This window comes from Salvia miltiorrhiza, chromosome 3, assembly GCF_028751815.1.
Source record: "Salvia miltiorrhiza cultivar Shanhuang (shh) chromosome 3, IMPLAD_Smil_shh, whole genome shotgun sequence".
NCBI classification, from domain to species: domain Eukaryota; kingdom Viridiplantae; phylum Streptophyta; class Magnoliopsida; order Lamiales; family Lamiaceae; genus Salvia; species Salvia miltiorrhiza.
The window spans coordinates 8,540,656-8,563,610 of NC_080389.1; the positions used below are offsets into that span (position 1 = coordinate 8,540,656).

At 37.2% G+C, this 22,955-nt stretch overlaps 2 long non-coding RNA genes across 2 annotated transcripts; one reads left to right on the forward strand and one right to left on the reverse strand.

Moving 5' to 3' along the window:
* The first annotated feature begins 2,362 nt into the window (after positions 1-2,362).
* On the forward strand, positions 2,363-3,722 carry LOC131017369 (uncharacterized). The gene is made up of 3 exons (XR_009099571.1): positions 2,363-2,603; positions 3,221-3,348; positions 3,447-3,722. It is a non-coding gene; the product is annotated as an uncharacterized LOC131017369 (long non-coding RNA).
* A 2,374-nt stretch (positions 3,723-6,096) lies between these two features.
* LOC131017370 (uncharacterized) lies at positions 6,097-8,322 on the reverse strand. Its single transcript, XR_009099572.1, has 2 exons — positions 7,979-8,322; positions 6,097-7,881 (listed from the first exon to the last, which is right to left on the reverse strand). It is a non-coding gene; the product is annotated as an uncharacterized LOC131017370 (long non-coding RNA).
* Positions 8,323-22,955: the final 14,633 nt, after the last annotated feature.

Below are 22,955 nucleotides of genomic sequence, written 5' to 3' on the forward strand. Positions count from 1 at the left end.
TATTATTCGTGAATAAAAATTACGCATGATTAATGAAGTATTTTAATTAACAAAATTCAATAAAATCGTTCATATCTTTTCTAAAATAAAGTGAGCATATCTAAGTTGGTAGGATCTTGATTAGTGGCCATATCAATATTTTGTTTCCAAAATTGTTGCAGTAATAAAAGAGAAAAAAAATCTTTAGAAATTTTCCTATATGAATTAAGGGTAATTTAGTAATAACAATAATTTAAATTAGGTAATAAATTTTTCAAGGGCATTATGTGCGCACATATTATGTGTGTTTAGCAGTACTCATTATCAAATTCCCAAACGTTTTGGGATATTACTATAATGATGATAAAAAATTGATAATTGCCTTTTTTGGGAGTCTTTCCCAAACGTTTATGTGGAAGAGTGATAGAACTAATTTGGGAGTCTTCACACCATGTGCTATATATTGAAATGCAATTTCACCATGTTTCCATTTTCATGCACTAATTAGCTAGCTAGTCACGGGTGGTGAAAGAGCTAGTATTATTTTTGGTTTTCAAAGAAAATATTATTTCTAGAGAAAATTAAACAAAACTTACTGAAAAAAGCTATAAAATTGAGGGATTTAAATGTTACATGGACCACGATATAGCTCAGTTGCTATTGTAGATAGTAAGGTTAAATAAAGTTATCGATCGATTTACTTTTTGTACTATATATAGAGAGATACATAATCTATAATTAGGGATAATAATGATTTAACTACTTTGATATTATCAACAGAATAAAAATATAATTATCTTAGGTTTGAAGTTTGAACAATATAGTTATCTTAGGTTTCAGTGATCACATGCCATATGTAGAAGCAAAATGATGTAGTTTAACTATTTGAGTAATTAATAAAGTTTCTCAATACTAATAAGTATGTAGTTTAACTATTTGAGTAATTAATAAAAGTTCCATTGAACTCTTCCAACAAAACTTTTTCCTTTTTTAAAAAAACATAGTACTGTATTAAATATTCACAAATTCTCCTGTGCACCCGGGCACACAGTGCACTCGGGTGTACAGTGTCATTTCGATAACATGATAGTGTCATTTCAATATAGTGTTAGTATCATTTCGCGACAGTGTTATTTATATAACATGATAGTGTCATTTGTAAAACAAAATAGTGTTAGTATCATTTCGAGATAATGTTAGTATTAGTGTCATTTAATGTAACTGTTAGTATCATTTTGCACCTAGGTGCACGGTGCACCCGGGTGCACAGGAGACCACCTCTTAAATAATTTCTCAGCCTAGCCTAAAAATGGAAAAAGAAGGCACTGAAATTTCCATCTGTCAACTAGACTTAGGCAAACAATTATAATTTCCGAGGGATTAGAATTATATTGTAAAAGGAAATTAAACGTGTCCCCGGTCTAATCAAATCAATGAACCAAAATTTTAATAATTATAAATACTCCCAAAAAGGAAATTAGGTGTATGCAAATGAAAGCGTTGGTAGAATTTAGCAATGGTCAATTTTTAAAGTTAGGTAGTCGCACATGGATTGCAAATAATTGAAGAATTTTCAATGTAAATTCGGTATGTATACACATCACCTCATGCATCTTTAGGAGCTTAGAGATACACTAGATTAATTTTCTCCTTTTCCTTTTCTCAAGAGGAGCAAAACGAAATCAGAACGCGTTAGACAGTTGGTCATTTCCTCGAACCTTCCTATATTCTTATTATAGATATAGGTTTTGAAGTTGGGCTGCATATTTTATACTCCTCTTGAGCTTCGCATTAATTCAAGTTCATCAAATGAATTCTCTTGTGCATTTGAGCTTCTTCCTTCGGGAATGTATGATATGATTTTAATCTTGAGATCTAACGGAGATATATAGGTGGATCATGGGGAGCTATTCTTATGTGCTTTTGGGAGTTAGTAGATTTTTTTGAGACCTAACAAAGACAGAGAATTTACTAATGTACTGTCATATGTTACTCTATCGAGAGTGTTTGATTATCTATGTGATCGCTTATCAAGACTAGATTAAACTGGTGCTTAGGATTAATATATAGGTTTATTATGTGAATTTGATTAATGAATTTACATCCCTAGGATCAGTTGTTTTATTATCTGATTTTTTACTTGATTTTTATTTGCTTTGTTTCAGTATTAGTTTTAATTAATTCATTCATTTTGGTGTTTTGCGTGAATATTATTAGAGTCCTTATTAGAATTACTTATATTGATTTCATTTATCAGTCCTCGTGGATACAATAATCTAGCTTGCTGTTTGTTGCTACAATTACACCGTTATAGTTGCAATTTTTGTTGCTAATTAAAATAGCGATCAAGTTCCCATCAAAAACTCAAAAAAAAAAAAAAATCTCAATTTTGGATCAAAATATAGAATTTAAAAGGGAGAGTTTAATTGGGTGGTAATTAATCTTGTTGTGGGGACTTGATGATTGAAAAGTGTCCATGATCTATTATTAATTGGCTGCCAATTATAGTAATTGTAGTGCCACTGATCCGCCTCTCTTGTCTTCCTCCAAATGTGAAAAACCTCAGCTCCTTCACATGATCAAATTAAAGAAGCTGCCTAACCAATTTCCATTTGGAGAAAAAGGTTAGTATATATATAAACATCCCTAGCTACTGCTCATATCCCCTCTTATCCCCTCTCTCTCAATTATTACATCAAATATATAGGTAGTGTTGAGAAGATTGAAAAGCATTACTATGCCGCAAAAATTGAGTATCGTAAATTTATCATGGGAAAATGAGGCATAACTAAAATTTTACCCTTTAAATCCTTCCTTCATTTTCCCTCATTTCCTACTTGACCGTTACTCATTCCTTATTTTTCACTACAAATGGGGGATAATATTATCACACCATTTTTGGAGAGATAATATTATCCCTCATTTGTAGTGAAAATGAGGAACGAGTAAGGGTCAAGTAGGAAATGAGAGAAAAGAAAGGAAGGATTATTTAAAGGGTAAAATTTTGTTTGTCCCTCATTTTCTCATGATAAATTTACAACCAAAGAGAACGCACCCTAAATGTAAAAGCTTCATGCAACTAACACCCACATTTACACCTCAAACAACTCTCGCTCAATTAAGTTCGGTATCTATCACTCCATACACTAAATTTCTGCTTATAAATAACGCTTCATCCCTTCACAATTCTTCACACCTCAAACAACACTCTCTCTCTCACTTGACTCTCTCTCTCTCTAAGCTATTGTGATGGCGACGATGTGGATGATTGTGTGCGCGATAATTTTGGTGATCGTCGGCGGCGCGAGCAGCCGGCATGCGGCAAGGTCCCCTTCACTCCACTGCTCAACGCTACTAAAAAAGGAGCAGGTACTCAATTCATTAATTTTTACATGCATTAATTAATTCCACATCTAATTAAACTTATATCTACTGATTTGATTATATATATAATAATTTTGTTTCAGTTTGCATGGACAGCTCACCAGACGGCTACTATTCAAGTGAGCCACCCTATTGTAACTATGAAGGAAGTAGCCACAGAATTGGAAAGTTTGAAGATATCTTTCACGAATGCATGGCGTGGTCTGTTCCGATGGCGAAGATGAGAGAGTTAGGGTTCATGGGATTGAGGGGAATTCTTTGACTGAAGATTTCCTTGAAGATGAATTAAGTTGTTCCGATGGTGAAGATGAGATAGTCAGGGTTCATGGTAGGGGTGAGCAAACTGAAATTTTGAAATATGATATGGTTATTTTTATTTATTTATTTATTTTTTTTCTGTTTTTCAGTTTCGGTTATTTTGTTCACCCCTACCATGAACCCTAACTATCTCATCTTCACCATCGGAACAACTCAATTCATCTTCAAGGAAATCTTCAGTCAAAGAATTCCCCTCAATCCCATGAACCCTAACTCTCTCATTATTGTTATTGTCATATTTTGAGTTCAACCTTCAATTGACCATATGAAGAGCTCACGAGTTGATCGTGGAGCTTCACACAATGCCAAAATCACTCGGAAAGACAGTGCTGAGCAACATCTCCCGCAAGACAAGGGAAGTGAGGAGAGAGCTGCAGTCGATCATGTGGAAGTACATGAGAATTGTCAGATCAACAACGAGGCTGCAGACCGCTGAGATGAGGATCGGAGAGCTGGAACTGGAATGGGAGACTTACCTATTCCAGCATGGCTGGGAACCTACAATGGTGGGGCTGGAGACCTGAAACCACAAACACGTTAGAGCCCTTCTAGGAGCACCGGTGGGGGTGTCGATGGAAGGGCCTTCGACGCTCAAGTCAGTCAAACAATTCGAATTAATTGTTAGAAACAATAAATATAATGTGTAAAGATAATTGAACAGTAGAGTAAAGGTGCGATAGTGAATTTCGTCGGTCGGACTAGTCTGTCTGGCTGGTCTGTCTAACTGGTCAGAGCAAGCCTCAATCTAGAACGTGAAAGCGTGGAGGCGGAGGGATCAAGCAAGTGAAAAGAGTTGAGAACGTGAGTAGATGGAGTAGCTGAGAGTCAAATGAATGGATCCCCACTCTGACCTAGTCGGGTTATATATATATATATATATATATATATATATATATATATATATATATATATATATATATATTAGTCCCTTGGCGGCTAGGGTTGCTTCTTAGCTTAATTTCCACCCTAACTGCTCCGAATTTTCGGGAAAAAATATCCGACAATGCCTTTTTGCTTTTCTTGTTCACCAAGTAGCAGCCCTTTCTAGGGTTTGACATGACGAACCTGTATGTCTATGGGCCCAAATTTGGACTTTCGATATGGATCGAGTCTGACCCATCCGATTGGATCGTCTAGTTGGACCGAATAAATTTACTTGGGCCTTATACAAATTTTGCCCAATACAGTGAGTAGAGAAGGTAATCCTAAAATTTAATCGATTCACACCCGAGAGAGAGAAAAAATGTTTAAATCCTAACAAAGGCTTTAACAAAAGAGTTTTGAGAATAATTGGTTTTATGATTGACATTGAATTAATGCTCTTTATGTGATTTTTTTTTTTCAAATGGATTAAATTTGCATAAGATTTATTGACATTGGGCTTTTGATCTGGATTTTATAATATGAATTGGGCCTAGTTATTGATGAGCCAAATTTAAATTGGGTAATTCTATTCATAATCCCCATTTTACTCAGTATAGCCTCCTATTTAAAAAAATAATAATAAATAATTATAAATTTACAAATTTATCCTATACTCTATAGCCTCCAAATAAAATACTCTATAGTCTATAGCCCCAAAAAGGGTTTCACATTTGTAACGAGAGCCCGATCTTTCTTCCCAAATATTCATAGATCAGAACGGCACCGACTCTGTATCTAACTAAGTTTTAATAGTGGCTTCTTCCATTTTGAACTAAGAAACACACACAATAATAAGAACATTGCAGCAAATGTTAAATTTAGAATAAATACTAATATGGTGGACGACACTCACCCCGTATCTGACTAAGTTTTATAATAATGGCTTCTTCTGTTTTGAACTAAGAAACACACATAATAATAAAAAGATTGCGGCAAATGTGAAATTTAGAAGAATTAACAGTGAAGTAATCTTCACCAACTCAAAGATTGGGGTGTGGGTTAGTTCTACTACATATATAAAAATCCGATATATGCATCTAAAATGTGTTTCAATAGATATTAACGAAACTTGATTGACATCACAATACAAATCTACAAACAGAAATTCGACAAAATAAAGTAAATTGTTATTCATCGACATAAGTTTTCACAAATTTGTGGAGTTCAACACAATAAATATATACACCACATGCTCTTTGCTCTCTTTGGCGGCAGTTTGCGCAAAAATGGCTGCGTTAGATCAGGGAAACATCAATTAATAAATTAAGGATGAAAACAATTCCAGAACTGAGATTAGAATTCGGAATAAGCAACATCGTCGTTCCACCTTATCAATCAATAAGCAACTGAGATCAGATGCAAGTTTCGTATGATGATAACGCGTGTTGTAGGGTAATTAATTTGGAGGCTATGAACTAAAATACTTTGGGGGTTATAAACTATAGGATAAATTAGTAAATTCATAATTATTATTTTAAATGGGAGGCTATGTGGAATAAAATGGGGGCTATGAATAGAATCACCCTCAAGTTTATTGTGTATATAAAAAAAAAGAGACGGCCCATTTTACACTGTGATTAAAATAATCTTAATGGGCCACATAAGCCCACTTCCAATAAAGAAAATTAGATAATTGGTAAAATTCAATTTGAATTAAATACCCATCTACACTTTTAGATCAACATTTTCAATACCTCTTCCGTTCAATTAATAAAACAAAGCTGAAATTGAATTAAGGAAACACACAATAATTCAAGTTTATTTGACGAAGCTTACGTGCTCCTCTGGAACTATGGCTTTCAACTTCCTCTCTTGCCATCAAAACCAGTCGCAAGAAGCACGACATCAACATCCAATTTGGTCCCATCCTCGAACTGGACTCCTTCGTCCCAAAACCACCACTTTGAGGCGGATCTTTTGATGACAATGTTGCCCTTGTCGGCCTCGGAGAAATAGTTGTGAGGCAGGATCGTCATCTGGCAAGACGCGTAGTCCTCCTCAAAAGGGTGCTCGCCGCTCGGGTTTCAGCCCATACTTCTCCAAGGGAAGCTTCTATGTTAGGTAGGATTCAACAGCCTTTGACTGCCCTTCTCTGTGATAACATATATATTTGTTCAGAAAGTAGAAGAGAAAATTGAAGATGTTATTTTTTAAATGAAATAAAAATAATAATTATATGTGGATTATAATAACATTTGGTGTAATAATGAGTTATATGAGAATTTTTGTTGTGTATTGACTTTCTATTTTAGAAAATGGCCTATTAAAACGGAACATTTAAATCCAAGTAAGGAAATACTATGACCTGTAAAATTTGGACGGAAGAGTACGATTTGGATGATCTCATCCTTTCTCTAAAGGGGCAAAATACAAGCATCTCACTTGAGCTTTGATTTATTCATGCACCTTTTATTAAGGCATGTTTTGAGCAAAGCTACAATTTCAGTTGCAACTAAAAATCTGCCACGTCTAAAATTTCTCATCACAATCTTTATGTGAGGTACAAGGAAATTCTCCCACGTCTAAAATTTCCGTTTTAATAGGCTATTTTCTAAGATAGAAAGTCAATATATAACAAAAATTCTGATATAACTCATTTTTTACACCAATTGTTATTATAATCCACATATAATTATTTTTATTTTATTTAAAAAAATAACATCTTCAATTTTCTCTTCTACTTTCTGAACAAATATATATGTTATCACAGAGAAGGATAGTCAAAGGCTGTTGAATCCTACCTAACATGGAAGCTTCCCTTGGAGAAGTATGGGCTGAAACCCGAGCACCCTTTTGAGGAGGACTACGCGTCTTGCCAGATAGCTATCCTGTCTCACAACTATTTCTCCGAGGCCGACAAGGGCAACATTGTCATCAAAAGATCTGCCTCAAAGTGGTGGTTTTGAGACGAAGGAGTCCAGTTCGAGGATGGGACCAAATTGGATGCTGATGTCGTGCTTTTTGCGACTGGTTTTGATGGCAAGAGGAAGTTGAAAGCCATAGTTCCAGAGGAGCACGTAAGCTTCGTCAAATGAATTCTCTTGTGCACTTCAGCTTCTTCCTTCTTCTTTCAGTAGCATCAACCCAGGGATCCGGTTGCCCTACCCGATATGGAAACGTAGTGATTCCATATCCATTTGGAGACGGGTCGGGTTGCTCTCTGGTGGCATCGTTTAACATCACTTGCAATACTTCAACTGCTCATCCCAAAACGGTCACGGGAACTACGGCGGCGATGGCTGTTGCCAAAATTATTTTTTCACACCACTCGCCTCCCTAAACAAACACAAAAATTAATTAATGCATGTAAAAAATGATTAACGAATTGAACTTGTTCCTTTTTTAATAGCGTTGGGCAGTGGAGTGAAGGGACCTTGTCACATGCCGACTGCTCGCCCTCGGCGCCGCCGACGATCACCAAAATTACACAATCATCCACATCGTCGCCATCACAATAGCTCAGAGAGAGACAGAAAGAGGTGAAGAGAGAGGTGTTTGTGGTGTGAAGAATTCCGAGAGAGAGAGAGAGTTGTTTGAGGTGTAAAGAATTGTGAGGGTGTGAGGCCTTATTTATAAGGAGAAATTTTCCTAACGAAATCTAGTGTTTTATCAACTTCTAAATCATTAATTATCAATTTTCTATTAATCTATATCTATACTAATAGAAAAATCTATATCTATATCTATATCTATCTATACTAATAGAAAAAGAGCCTAAGCATTGTATGGGACAACTTGTGGATCGCTTATTTTACCCCTCTACATGTTTTATATTATACATAGTTATAACCTTTAATTTTGATATCTTGTCGTGATATTTGAAGTTTAAGATTTTATTATTCTATTTAGATTATAGCTATAAATTCAGGATCCTACTAGAATTAGATTATTATATATATTTATTGTTTCCAAGTTTATCTGATAATTAGGATAGATATGTCAATCGTATCATATATTGTTATAGATAGTGAACAATAAAATAGAATCTTGGTTACTGGCATAAAGATATTACTAATAGTCCTCTGCAATATGTCGGACAACTTCGTGGAAGCAACTTGAAAGTTACAATAATAACAAGGATGAAATAAATCAGGTATGCCATCTTAAAGCTTCTTCATATTAATGTTTTTGTCCTGTTATGAATTATTTTTTCCTGTATTGACTGGTTAGTTATTTGGGTAACATTTTATGAAGTTGTAGTTGTCATATCAATATGTTTATATTCATTTGATTAGAGTTATACTTATAATTATTATTAACATTCTTTTTGTTGTTGTTTGTTTATTATTATTTATTATTGTCGCGTTACAGGGTGCACAAGCTTCTAAGTATATATATATATAGGGTTGGGATCTATGAAGAAGTAATTATATTTCGTTCTGAATAAGTCAATAAATTTACCGAATAAATCACGTGACCGCACGAATAGTTATTTTACTGAATAAACACGTACATTTTTCGTTCATACGCTCGCGTGATTTATTCAGTAAATGTATTGAGTTATTCAGCCTTCGTTGTTTCCTTCTACATTTAGCATTCTTTATTGATCCATTCCCTATATATATATATATAGGGGCGCGCTCCAGTGAAACCCCCTATTTTTCGTGTAACATGAGTACAATGAATAAGATATATAATACTAATGAACAAAACGTATATCTAATAAACAAGATTTATATACTGATGAAAAATAAAATTTAAAAAATTGGTAATGAATAAGACATATATACTGATGAACATGGTCGTATATACTGATGAACAATGCAGTATATACTAATGAATAACAAAATTTAAAATATTCTGCTCCCTCCAGGATTCGAACCCTGCGAAAAAAATCACCCTCCAGATACAACAGCCATAGGATTGATAAAATAAACGCACCAAATCGTGCCCTAGATCTCACTAAAATTAGGGGGTCTCATTGGAGCGGCCCCCTATATATATATATATATATATATATATATATATATTAATTGTCTATGTTATAATTACCACATATCACACAACATGAGCACAAATTAAAATATTTTTTTAATTAATATATTTATATTTATATATTGCAACTAATGAGGTATATAGACAAAGAAAAAATCTACAAAGGCAAAAGAAACGTAAACGAAATGCAAGTGATTTGAATTGTAAGTATTACATTCTTTTAAGATAAAAATACGTTTAATACATTATGATAAACTATCATTGTTTTTTTAATTATATTGTTTATCTATTTAGATTCATTGCTACATGAATTGAAAAATGTGTCTGATTGCATTCATTATGGTGCAAGAAGATTTGAATATGAACCTCCTACGTTTTGTTGTGATAATGGAAAAATTAAACTTGCATTTTCTGAAGTTCCTTCGGAGTTGGATAAATTGTTTACAGCCCAGTCAAAAGAAGTTATTAATTTCAGAAGGAATATTCGTGCTTATAATAGTATATTCCCATTTACTTCGTTCGTTGTAAAATTGGATAAAGAATTGGCATCTACAAGACGAAGAATTTATTCCTTTCGAGCACAAGGAACGGTTTATCTGGATTGATCCCACAATATACATCTCCAACGTTTTTTCAACTATATGTTTATGGCACACAAAGTGAGGTTGAAAACAGAATTAACATAATAGAAAATCAAATTTTGTCTGAAACAGTTGTAAAGATGCTCATGAAAATTTTAGGGATCAACCCGTTTGCAAAATTCTTTCGAAGATTGAAAGATTATCCTTCAATGGACAATGTTCAGCTTCATATCTCTAAAGATGTCAACTTAGATCAATGAGTATATAATTCTCCACATGCAGATCAAGTTGCAGCTATATGGGTTGAGGAAAATAATGAAAATATCCCATTGGAACAGGATATTGTAGTTCTTGCTCATTTCGGCGACATACATAGAATAAAGCATTATTATGGATGTTATGATCCGATGCAATATCCACTTCTTTTTCCAATAGGCGAAACAGGTTGGCATCAAAACATTAAAAATAATAATCTAGCGTCTTTGGTTCGTAACACAAATTCTGTTTCTACTTCTACTTTATTAGCAAGAACCATAACTACAGGCGATATTATCTCCAATGAAGAACAAGGTATCTCTATTAACTTTTTATAAATTGATTGATGGTTAAATTAGTTAAGTACTCCCTCCGTCCATGAAAGAACTTCCTAGGAGGGAGTGGCACGGGTTTTAATAAAATGTTGTATAGTGTATTGAGAGTGGAGAAAAGGTTGTAAAGTGTATTGGGAATTGTGAAAAAGTATTAATAATTTATTGTGTTGTTTTAATTAATGTTATTTGAGTGGTGGAATTGTCTTTGGTGGGGTATTGTCCCAAAATAGGAAAAAGTAGGAAGTTCTTTCGTGGACGTACCGAAATAGAAAAATAGGAAGTTCTTTCGTGGACGGAGGGAGTATCATATTTTATATGTCTATAATGTTTGTAATTGATTTTACTAATTTGATAAATCGTAGTATTAAACTTTTGGATAATTTTATTCTTCTAAAGTTATATTATTCCAATCATGAGATTATAATTCGCTATGAGTAGAGAACATTCTTTTCATTCCCACCTATTAACTATATCATACTAATCATATAAACAATTATATAAATTTATTTTCAAAATTTTACAATTACAAAATTGCAAATATTTATGCTCCACCTTAGCTTAAGGCTATTTACTTCTCTCATTATGCATATGTCTTAATGAAATCCCTACTTAATCATAATCTGTAAATCCTACCTATGAACGAGCTGAATCGATAAAGTGTTGATTTGTATTTAGAGTATTCAGGTAATAATGTAGTAGCCCGCTCTTTTATTATATTTAAATCCAGTAATACGATAATTATTATTTCATCTTTCAGTAAATCAAGCCCAGTAATTATTTATGATTTAAATTCAGCTTATGACACTGGATTATATTCAATTAAGCAGGATTATTATTTTATTACCAAGTCAGTAGCTTCGCGTAAATAAAACCGCGATGAGAATTATTGAGTAAACCAATAATTATTCATTTCAGATTCATAACTGACTTAGCTAAGTCATGTTATTTATTAATCACAGTAGAATTATTTTTCTATTTTTATTATTATTTCTTGAGTCGTGAATTTATTCCGACTTGTGAAGAATTAAATCTACGTTATTAATTTAGATATTATTCCGTGTTTTAAATTTAGCACGCCATGCTCCCTCAGCCACTCTATTCTCACCCGTGCTTAGCTTTTCTTTTCCACTCCTACATAGTCAAAAAGAATTCAGCAAATCTCCTAGGATTGTTGAGCGTACTATTCATCAACCACGCTCATTAATCTCAAGAATGTCAACAGCAATTAATGCTCCCTCATTAATTCTTCAACCACGCTCAACAATTTAGCCGTACTATTCATCATCTTTTCACACTAATCAGCTCTCCTTAAGTTCAGTATAAAGCCATCCTCATTCACCCTCTTCATCACAGCAACAAATCTACTCCTTCCATCGAGAAATCACCAAGCATAATCTCCTCATTCCCATTCCACAAACGTTCCTAGCAAAAAGAGGAAAGACTGCACTGCTCTTCATCATTCTCTGCCAAAGCATTTTCAAGTATCAGTTCATTCAAACAATAACCAACCAACAAAACCATTCAAGGTATTTCATGCTATCTTAGTTCACTCTCTTCATATACATATATCATATCTCAGTAGAGCATGCTTCATATATTAGAAATGCAGTAGATAATGAGCATGATTAATTAGTTACATGGCACTCTGTATTCACAAGCGAATAGAGAAAGGAACACCAGAACTTATAGAACAAACACAGCCTTTTACTTAGCACAACAACACCTATAATTCGTAGAATAAGAGGAGAACGAAACTTGAAAAACTTAGCTTTTAAACAACGAGGGACGCGGCCCTATTCAGTCGGGCCGAGAGATGACTAGAAATGGAGGAGAACGAACGAGGCGGCGCCAACGTGTGCTGCCGTCTCTCGCCATTAACCGAACAGCAACAATAGAGCCGAGAGATCATGGCTCGACCCTTGCCTCCGTCATGTCGGCACAAACGTGTGCGTGAGAGCAGTGAGCGGCGATGGCCTCACTACAGCAGCGGCGTTCGGTGATTGGCAGCAGAAGTCGGCTTTGGGCTAGGCAGCGGCAGCCGACGACGGTGGTGGCTGTCGGAGCTCTGCAACAGCAGCCCGCGACTCCGGCGAACAGCAGCAGTTGGCGGCAACGAGAGAAGCAGCAGCCGCTCCAGACGTCGACGATGACTCCCAGTCGACGATGTTCACCGGAACCGTCCGCGGTGGAGCTCGTGAGGAGGCGGCCGGAGGAGATTCGAGCGAGAGAGAGAGAGATGTGAGCAGCGTTTTTAATTGTGAGAATGAGAGAGATGCAGTCTTGAAATAGAGAAAATAGGTTCTGCTTTAAAAAAAAGAGAGAGTCTCGATAATTATATTGAGAGAATGAATGTTGGCTTTAATAAAGATAAAAGAGTGAAGGAAGAATTTTGCTTTAATAAAGATTGAGAGAGAGATGATGTTGAGTGGCGTTTAATTTTGATAAAGGAAGAGGTAGTGGAGTGATTTGTGTTATAAAAAAAAAGAGAGGGACCGAGATTGAGGGAGAGGGACCGAGATGTTTGTGTTCGAAAATATTAATCTTTAATCTATCCTTAACTGCACAAATTTTCAAGATTTGGATCTGAGAGACCTGCAAGAAGGTGAATAATGAGTGAGAGATGGAAACCTGTGGATCAAAGCTTACTATGTATAAAGAATCTTCCCAGAAATTATATATATATATATATATGAATCTGCATTATATATTAGATATATATTGAGTAAATAAAGAAATTAAGATACAATAATTACCTGAGAAGAAAATGAAATGTCGTTGGCGAATGGTGATGATGAAAAGTATACAAGAGTGATTTGGGCCGGATATTAATTCATTTGGGCTTTGCTTATTTTATTTCCATTGGGCTAATACATATATATTGTTTGGACTCTATTATTTATATAAATGGGCTCCTATTATTTATTTTGATTGGGCTTCTATTAATTGATAATAATGATTTTCGAATTTTTATTAATTGGGCTCCTACAATTTATTTAGTTAAGCCCAATGAGACTTATTAATTTAGGCCCCATTATTAAATCCTAATTATATTTAATTAGTGATTATTTTTCTTTAATAAGTAAGTTAGACTGATTCAAGATGAGTAGATTATTAAAGATTAATAATCCGACCTCATAAGAAGAGCCTTAATTCCTTAAATAGGATTAGCATCTCATAATTTAATTAAAGGAATATGAGTCATGCATAATCATTTCACGCATCCTCATTTATTGAGATTTTTCGAGAATTAGAATCTTATTTTATTTTCTCGGATTAAAGGTCAAGCACCAGAGTTAGAGCTAAACCGTGAGTCTGCTATTCAGGTGGGCTTTCTATGTATAAACTAAAATTATATATTAGAATTGCTAAAACTTTATGCTTATGAATTTAAATGATATTGTCAATGCCTAAATGCTTTATGTTTTATTATTAATTGCCTATCTGATGTTAATCGAATTCGGATTCTGGATGGGACCGCAAATCCCTTCGGAATTAGTGTACACCCTTGTGATCGTGAGTCATCTAGCGGGTTGGCCGATCATAGTGTCCGTAGAGGGAGGCCTCCCTCTCGGCACGAGTTACTGATATGGTGATTAATGATATAAAATACCTGTACAGGTTATTGATGAAAGAAATGATATTATTTTTGGTAAATACGAGTCTTTAAAGGAAAACCCTCGTATCTTACTACTATTGAAAGGCTTGACAATAAAATATTATGCATGTATGTAAATTTCGGCAAGTGTCCACTAAGTACTCCTGTACTTAGCCCTGCATGTATTTTTAAATGTGCAGGTTGAGCTGTGATCGAGGATGTAGTGTGCAAGCGGAGCTTTTGTCGATCTAGGATGAGTACCTCAGAGTAGAGTATATGTCTTCATACATATACTCAAATTGTTATTCCGCTCGAACACTGATTTTGCTAAGACATTATGTTATCTATTAAAACAATATGTACTATTTAACAATGTACTCAAACTCGTTGAGTATCTCTTTTGGATAATATTATGTACGGTTCCTTTTGACCTTCGTTAAATTCTAGTTAATTTCAATCGTTTTCATTATACAAGTCGAGTCATCAAGAAGCTAAACATGCCCCTTTTCTAATCCCACTCCTAATTTCCCTCTCTTAGTCGCGGTTTTTCCCGAATTTGCTATCCTTAGCAAGTGCGGTCGTGACAGAATGGTATCAGAGCATTTCTTTTGCTCTGAGTACTAATCATTCCTTTTAAGTTGAGTCTAGATTAAGTATGATAATACACTTCGAACTAGTTGACAAAAGCTTGGCACTACATCTCGTCACGCTCAACAGAGGTTATGGTAAGTGCTTTCAAGTTTTAATTAAGTTAATTTCTTTAAATATATGAAGCATGAATAAGTATGACTATTGTATGAATCACAAGAACTTAGAACTATTAAGTTATATATATGCTCACTCAGACGACAGAACATAGAAGAGAACTTAGGGAGATGCCTTAACTTTTCTTCATGTTATGATGACATCAACAATGACGGTTGAAATAGAGAAAGAGGAATCACACGAAGAGTCGCATGATGAAACCACGAGCATGAAGATTGAGCAGCGTAACAAACGCCAATAGTATGTTGATAGCATGAGCATAGCTTAAATATTCGAGTGTTTTTCTACGATGAGATCTCGAATTGGCTTGGCCTTTTGAATTTATTTTGTTGAAACTTTTATTGCTCGTTGCTAGATCTAAGAGTATATCATCATCGCATAACAAGCCCTAAGATCGGTAGATCATAACACTAGAGCTTTATGATGATTGTCGAATCCTTAATCTATGATTAAGTATTAGGGAGGTCCTTAATACAAGTTATGATTTTGTGCTTGAGAACTAGATTTAGATCACCTCTATGACATGTGCTTGAATACTAGATTTAGACGATGTTGTGATATCTAGATTTCACGAGTTATGATTTTCGAACCGATTCTTGATTGCCAAGTATAGATGTTTGGAACCATATCGTTTTAGTTACTTGTCACGTTTTACTTTGAGTTGACGATAGAACTTCTTTCGTTAGATGGCGAGGACTGCCTATACTCGACGACGACCCTTGCCCCCATGGGCTAGTCCAGAGGAGGTCGAGCGGTCCTACCGCACTTATGCCCCATGTCACGGGGATAACCTCGGACAGTTCCTCGCAGGTTTTCACAGACACTGGGTCGAAGCGAGTGCACATGGAGTATCAGGGTATGACGGTATCCAGAGGTTGATCTTACTGTTACCTTCCGAGTGGCAGGGATGGGCTAGGCAGATCTCTGCCCACTACATCTTTCGCCGAGAAGATTACCACGACCTCATGGGAGACTTCCCTAGCTTCATTGCGGAGCTTCAGGCCTGTTTCACCTTGTGGGGCAGCGCCCCTCTAGGGCCCTACATCCTTCCGGGAGACTACGTACAGGTGGGGACGCCTTTGCCAGCGGGGGCACCCGCTACTGCTCCTGAGCCCCCGATGGCCTTGCCACGAGACCCTCCACCACGTGCCTCAGTTCTAGGGCGCCGTGGTAGGCACGATGACGAGGCAGGCCCTTCTCGTCCACGGGCTCGTAGGGATTTCCCATCGCCTCCTGACTTAGCGATCCGAGCTACTGCTACTCTACCACCACTGATACCTACGGTAGACGCAAGGTGTGAGGCTTCCATGGCAGATGTCGACAGGGTCATGGCCAACATGAGATAGTTCCTAGATAGGGACAATTACCCTATGCAAGAGGAGGACCCCGAGGAGGATCCAGAGGAGGACCCCGAGGAGGATCCAGAGGAGGACCCCGAGGAGGATCCAGAAGAGAACCCCCTGGCGTCACCGAGGAGTAGTCGTACCGCGACTCAGAGTTCACAGATTTGATAGTTTTAGCTTGTGGATGTACTCCGGAAACGATAATTCGTTCCAATGACTATGATTTTATTTATGTTGTTTCTAGCTAGCATTAGTACGGAAATATTGGTCTCTAGGACGTTCCGTGAATAAAAACCCTTTTGTGATTGCTTAACTAGTAAGCCGGTACATCATAGGGAGTACTAGATAGACTTTACTTACATTTTGGGTTGACGATGTAAAAGCCCTCGATGAGGCAATATTCCATGAGATAAAAATGACCCTAGCATGGGCTTTCTACGACGATCTCGTGTATGTTTTATGTTTCTCTACGGGTTTTATTCTTCACGAGTCAGTTAAGAATATAGTAATTTTGAATAATGTGACTTGTGTATGCAACGGTTCCTGTTAATATCTTAGTTTTGGAGTTATGATTGACAAACAGTTCTTTATTAACTGCCTTAGAGACTCCTGTATAGAATGTGTTAAAATGGGTGTTTGTAATTTACAGAATGCCGCCTAAACGAGGTCGCCCCGCTAGGAGAAACGTTAACAATGATGGAAATCGCGATGAAATGCCTGAGGGACGGCGAAACGATAGGGAACCTACCCCACCCCCTCCACCCCCTGCTAGAAGGACTGAAGAACTTTTTCTTCGACAAAATCCACCCACGTTCACTGGGACAGGCGACCCAGCCGAGGCCGAGGCTTGGGTACGCGCCTTGGAGCGTATTTTCACCTTTCTACACTGCACTGAAGAGGAGCGACTCTCGTGCATGTCTTTCCAACTAGCCGGATCGGCTGACTTTTGGTGGGAAGCCCGCCGAAAGACTCTGACTCCCGAACAATGGGCAACTTATACTTGGGAAGACTTTAAGACTGGATTATACGATAAGTATATTCCCAAGAGCTACAGAAAGAAGAAGGAGGCTGAGTTCTATAGCCTGAAACAAGGGAAGAAGACAGTAACGGAATATGACAGAGAGTTCTGTGATCTATCGCGTTATGCTCCGCAGCAGGTGGATACTGATGAGAAAATGGCGGAGAAATTTTGTGCCGGTCTGAGGCACGAGATTCGGATGACTTTAGCTAGTCATGGTGGACTCTCATACACCGAGTCTTTGAACAGGGCACTGGACATCGAAGCTGCAATGCCAGTAGAAAGGTTGGCTCCATCACAGACCTCAGCGCCAGCCAACCCACATGCACGCCCTCAGAACTTTAAAGGGAAGCGCAATTGGAACGACCATGGAGGAAATGAAAACCAGACTAACAAGAGGCCATGGCAAGGAAATGCGCCGTTGGGACAATATCAGCAACAAGGACAAGGGAAGCAACAGGGTCCTGCCCCGGCTGGAGGCAGCCAAAGACAAAAATGAAGTTCCCCTATGTCCGAAATGCAACAAACCACATCGTGGTGTCTGTAGGGCTGGAACTGACAGTTGCTACACGTGTGGCCAGAAGGGCCACTACTCCTCACAGTGCCCCAACAAACAGCAGGGCACGGCAATCAGGGCCATTTATGCTCAGCCCCTGCAAGCAGTTCAAGGGCAACACCAGCCCCGCCAACAACAGCCACACCAGCAACAATACCAACACCAGCACCAACAGGGCCAACAGCAACAGAAGCTGCCGCAACCATTGCCGCAACAGGCGAGAGCCTTTGCTCTCACCCAAAACCAGCCCGAGAAAAACCAGGGAAACCTGGTAGGTATGGGCAAGCTTAAAGGTTTTTCCATTATGATTCTGTTCGATACTGGTGCCTCGCATTCTTTTATATCTGCCCCTTGCGTAGATACCTTAGAAATCGAATCAGAACGAGCTAAGCGTGCCTTAAGAATCACTACACCCTCAGGAGGAAGATCTACCACCACACATGTTTGCTCGAACGTAGAATTTGAAATAGGAGAACTTAAGATGGTAGCGAACAATCTTAATATTCTGCTCATGTGGGACGTAGATATGATCTTAGGAATGGACTGGCTAGCTGAGAATCACGCCACCATCCTTTGTAGTAAACGAAAAAAATTTCTCTTCGACCACCTGGAAAGGAACCGACGGAATTTCACGGCATCGGTATGAAGAAAAGAGTACCAGTGATATCCGCATTACAAGCCAGAAAAGAGATGATGAAGGAAGGAAGCACAGCTTATCTCGTCTACCTAAACGGGGAAGCTAGTGAAGACAAGAGGGTGGAAAATGTGGCAATAGTACGAGACTTTCCAGAAGTTTTTCCTGAAATATTGCCGGAAGCTATCAAGAGGCAACAGATAACGCAGTTCTTTTTGAAGGAAGATTGTGTGTTCCCCATAACGAGGAACTCAGAAACGAGATCATGAGTGAAGCTCATGACACGCCCTATACCGCTCATCCCGGGAGTACCAAAAAGTACCAAGATCTAAAACAGAAGTTTTGGTGGGACGGGATGAAACGAGATATAACCTCGTTTGTAGAGCGCTAGTGAAAGCTTTACATCAACGACCATATGGGAAATTGCAGCCATTGGAAATCCCAGAATGGAAGTGGGAGCACATAGCAATGGATTTCGTGACGGGTCTACCCAAGACAAATAGGGGCAACACAACTATTTGGGTAATAGTAGACCGTCTCACGAAGTGCGCTCATTTTATACCGATTCCAATTACCCATGGATTGGAGAAACTAGCCCAACTGTACATCCGTGAGATTCGGTGTTAAGGGTAAGTTCAGATCCCGTTTTGTAAGACCTTATGAGATCCTTGAAAGAATAGGTCCCGTAGCGTATAGGTTGGCGCTGCCACCTAGCTTTGGAAACGTCCACAATGTGTTCCACGTGTCACAACTAAGACGGTACGTGTTTGACCCCAAACACGTGATTCACCAAGAGGAAATGATTCTTAACCCGGACTTGACGTACGAGGAAAAATCTGAAGCCATTCTAGATCGAAAGGTGCAAGAGTTGAGGAATAAATCGATCGCGTCAGTCAAAATACTGTGGAGACACCATGGACCTAAAGAAGCAACGTGGGAACTTGAGGACCAAATGAAAGAAAAATACCTAGAACTTTTCACATAGGTATGCAAATTTCGGGACTAAATTTTTGTTAAGAGGGGTAGTATGTAGTAGCCCGCTCTTTTATTATATTTAAATCCAGTAATACGATAATTATTATTTCATCTTTCAGTAAATCAAGCCCAGTAATTATTTATGATTTAAATTCAGCTTATGACACTGGATTATATTCAATTAAGCAGGATTATTATTTTATTACCAAGTCAGTAGCTTCGCGTAAATAAAACCGCGATGAGAATTATTGAGTAAACCAATAATTATTCATTTCAGATTCATAACTGACTTAGCTAAGTCATGTTATTTATTAATCACAGTAGAATTATTTTTCTATTTTTATTATTATTTCTTGAGTCGTGAATTTATTCCGACTTGTGAAGAATTAAATCTACGTTATTAATTTAGATATTATTCCGTGTTTTAAATTTAGCACGCCATGCTCCCTCAGCCACTCTATTCTCACCCGTGCTTAGCTTTTCTTTTCCACTCCTACATAGTCAAAAAGAATTCAGCAAATCTCCTAGGATTGTTGAGCGTACTATTCATCAACCACGCTCATTAATCTCAAGAATGTCAACAGCAATTAATGCTCCCTCATTAATTCTTCAACCACGCTCAACAATTTAGCCGTACTATTCATCATCTTTTCACACTAATCAGCTCTCCTTAAGTTCAGTATAAAGCCATCCTCATTCACCCTCTTCATCACAGCAACAAATCTACTCCTTCCATCGAGAAATCACCAAGCATAATCTCCTCATTCCCATTCCACAAACGTTCCTAGCAAAAAGAGGAAAGACTGCACTGCTCTTCATCATTCTCTGCCAAAGCATTTTCAAGTATCAGTTCATTCAAACAATAACCAACCAACAAAACCATTCAAGGTATTTCATGCTATCTTAGTTCACTCTCTTCATATACATATATCATATCTCAGTAGAGCATGCTTCATATATTAGAAATGCAGTAGATAATGAGCATGATTAATTAGTTACATGCATGGCACTCTGTATTCACAAGCGAATAGAGAAAGGAACACCAGAACTTATAGAACAAACACAGCCTTTTACTTAGCACAACAACACCTATAATTCGTAGAATAAGAGGAGAACGAAACTTGAAAAACTTAGCTTTTAAACAACGAGGGACGCGGCCCTATTCAGTCGGGCCGAGAGATGACTAGAAATGGAGGAGAACGAACGAGGCGGCGCCAACGTGTGCTGCCGTCTCTCGCCATTAACCGAACAGCAACAATAGAGCCGAGAGATCATGGCTCGACCCTTGCCTCCGTCATGTCGGCACAAACGTGTGCGTGAGAGCAGTGAGCGGCGATGGCCTCACTACAGCAGCGGCGTTCGGTGATTGGCAGCAGAAGTCGGCTTTGGGCTAGGCAGCGGCAGCCGACGACGGTGGTGGCTGTCGGAGCTCTGCAACAGCAGCCCGCGACTCCGGCGAACAGCAGCAGTTGGCGGCAACGAGAGAAGCAGCAGCCGCTCCAGACGTCGGCGATGACTCCCAGTCGACGATGTTCACCGGAACCGTCCGCGGTGGAGCTCGTGAGGAGGCGGCCGGAGGAGATTCGAGCGAGAGAGAGAGAGATGTGAGCAGCATTTTTAATTGTGAGAATGAGAGAGATGCAGTCTTGAAATAGAGAAAATAGGTTCTGCTTTTAAAAAAAAGAGAGAGTCTCGATAATTATATTGAGAGAATGAATGTTGGCTTTAATAAAGATAAAAGAGTGAAGGAAGAATTTTGCTTTAATAAAGATTGAGAGAGAGATGATGTTGAGTGGCGTTTAATTTTGATAAAGGAAGAGGTAGTGGAGTGATTTGTGTTATAAAAAAAAAAGAGAGGGACCGAGATTGAGGGAGAGGGACCGAGATGTTTGTGTTCGAAAATATTAATCTTTAATCTATCCTTAACTGCACAAATTTTCAAGATTTGGATCTGAGAGACCTGCAAGAAGGTGAATAATGAGTGAGAGATGGAAACCTGTGGATCAAAGCTTACTATGTATAAAGAATCTTCCCAGAAATTATATATATATATATATATGAATCTGCATTATATATTAGATATATATTGAGTAAATAAAGAAATTAAGATACAATAATTACCTGAGAAGAAAATGAAATGTCGTTGGCGAATGGTGATGATGAAAAGTATACAAGAGTGATTTGGGCCGGATATTAATTCATTTGGGCTTTGCTTATTTTATTTCCATTGGGCTAATACATATATATTGTTTGGACTCTATTATTTATATAAATGGGCTCCTATTATTTATTTTGATTGGGCTTCTATTAATTGATAATAATGATTTTCGAATTTTTATTAATTGGGCTCCTACAATTTATTTAGTTAAGCCCAATGAGACTTATTAATTTAGGCCCCATTATTAAATCCTAATTATATTTAATTAGTGATTATTTTTCTTTAATAAGTAAGTTAGACTGATTCAAGATGAGTAGATTATTAAAGATTAATAATCCGACCTCATAAGAAGAGCCTTAATTCCTTAAATAGGATTAGCATCTCATAATTTAATTAAAGGAATATGAGTCATGCATAATCATTTCACGCATCCTCATTTATTGAGATTTTTCGAGAATTAGAATCTTATTTTATTTTCTCGGATTAAAGGTCAAGCACCAGAGTTAGAGCTAAACCGTGAGTCTGCTATTCAGGTGGGCTTTTTATGTATAAACTAAAATTATATATTAGAATTGCTAAAACTTTATGCTTATGAATTTAAATGATATTGTCAATGCCTAAATGCTTTATGTTTTATTATTAATTGCCTATCTGATGTTAATCGAATTCGGATTCTGGATGGGACCGCAAATCCCTTCGGAATTAGTGTACACCCTTGTGATCGTGAGTCATCTAGCGGGTTGGCCGATCATAGTGTCCGTAGAGGGAGGCCTCCCTCTCGGCACGAGTTACTGATATGGTGATTAATGATATAAAATACCTGTACAGGTTATTGATGAAAGAAATGATATTATTTTTGGTAAATACGAGTCTTTAAAGGAAAACCCTCGTATCTTACTACTATTGAAAGGCTTGACAATAAAATATTATGCATGTATGTAAATTTCGGCAAGTGTCCACTAAGTACTCCTGTACTTAGCCCTGCATGTATTTTTAAATGTGCAGGTTGAGCTGTGATCGAGGATGTAGTGTGCAAGCGGAGCTTTTGTCGATCTAGGATGAGTACCTCAGAGTAGAGTATATGTCTTCATACATATACTCAAATTGTTATTCCGCTGCGAACACTGATTTTGCTAAGACATTATGTTATCTATTAAAACAATATGTACTATTTAACAATGTACTCAAACTCGTTGAGTA